Source organism: Halyomorpha halys, unplaced genomic scaffold (assembly GCF_000696795.3).
Source record: "Halyomorpha halys isolate HHAL.00 unplaced genomic scaffold, Hhal_1.1 Scaffold1235.1, whole genome shotgun sequence".
Taxonomy (NCBI): Eukaryota; Metazoa; Arthropoda; class Insecta; order Hemiptera; family Pentatomidae; genus Halyomorpha; species Halyomorpha halys.
Genome location: NW_027107220.1, coordinates 25734 through 26893, shown reverse-complemented (window position 1 = coordinate 26893; position 1160 = coordinate 25734). Strand labels below are relative to the sequence as shown.

Sequence of the window (1160 nt, the reverse complement as noted above, 5' to 3'; positions counted from 1 at the left end):
CTGGTTTGAATAAAGAACTACTTGTAATTTGCTGGTAATGATGGAGTGGCCTGTATTTATTATAAATTGATATCATAGGCTTTTAAATGAAATAACCTCTATTCTCTTTAAAGTTTTCTGAAACTATTTGTTGTATGGTTTGAACAAAAGTGATTACAATATATGTTAGTTGGTTAGTTATAAATTTGGTTTCATTGCATTAATTGATGAAAGTATGACACTTTACTTGTTTGAGATATTCTTGGAGCTTGAAGGTTGGTTCTGGTGTGAATGTGAAGATGGAAGAAGGGTTTTCTCTTGTTTCTTTTTCCTCATCCTCCTGCCGCCGCCGCCTCTCTCGCCTGAGTGTAAGGTTTTACTCCCTCATCATTATTATCAGAAGAGACCTTGAAGAGTTATGTCCTCTTCTTCTCCTGTCCAGGTCAAGATGGCTACTCTATTGGTTCTAACCCCTTTTTTATTGGGTTTCAAGATGGCTGCCCAGGTCTCCTACCACTTATATTCATTTTGCCATCTAGTGGCAAAATGAATTTCAGTTCAGAAGTGAGGGAGCACCTTTCTTAAACACCTCTGGGATCCACCGCCCTCCTCCGAATGTCTTCTTTAATCTTTCTTTGAATCTGATTTAGGATACTTCTTTTTACTCTGCAGACTACCGCTGCTTTCAGGACTTTTCCATTCTCGCTATCCACATCTTCGCTTCAATTCGCCCCATTAGGCGATCGCTCCCTTTTAAAAAATGATCTAATTCTCTGGTCTCTCCGGTGAATTCTTCTAGGTCCGACACCGCCTTCTCTCAGGTCCTGGGCGGTTGCCGTACTGACCTTAATCCATTCTAGCGTCGTGGCATGAAATTGCGCTAAAGAGACTTCTGGTAGTGGCTGAATCTCCGCCGGAGTTGCCTGCTGCTAAAGTTTGGTTGACTGCAGCTTGAGGTTGGTTGTTTTGGTTCATATTCTCCAGGTTTAGAACTGCTCTTCTCACTATTCCGTTACTGGTCATAATTCAAAGAGAAGAATGAAAAAAAAAATTTACTTTAGACTGAAAATTACTCCGGTATCTAAAGTTCATGGGTTTCGGCAGTTATCTTTAACTAAAGTGAAACTAAAAATAATAGGAGAGAGAGGAGTGTGAACTAAAAATCTTGAAGTACTCTCAAA

The 1160-nt window shown here is 39.8% G+C and overlaps 1 protein-coding gene across 5 annotated transcripts in view; it reads left to right on the top strand.

Moving 5' to 3' along the window:
* LOC106688927 (methylthioribose transporter) overlaps positions 1 to 1160 on the top strand; it is a gene marked incomplete at its 3' end in the record, with an annotated part of 28451 nt that overhangs the window by 1587 nt on the left and 25704 nt on the right.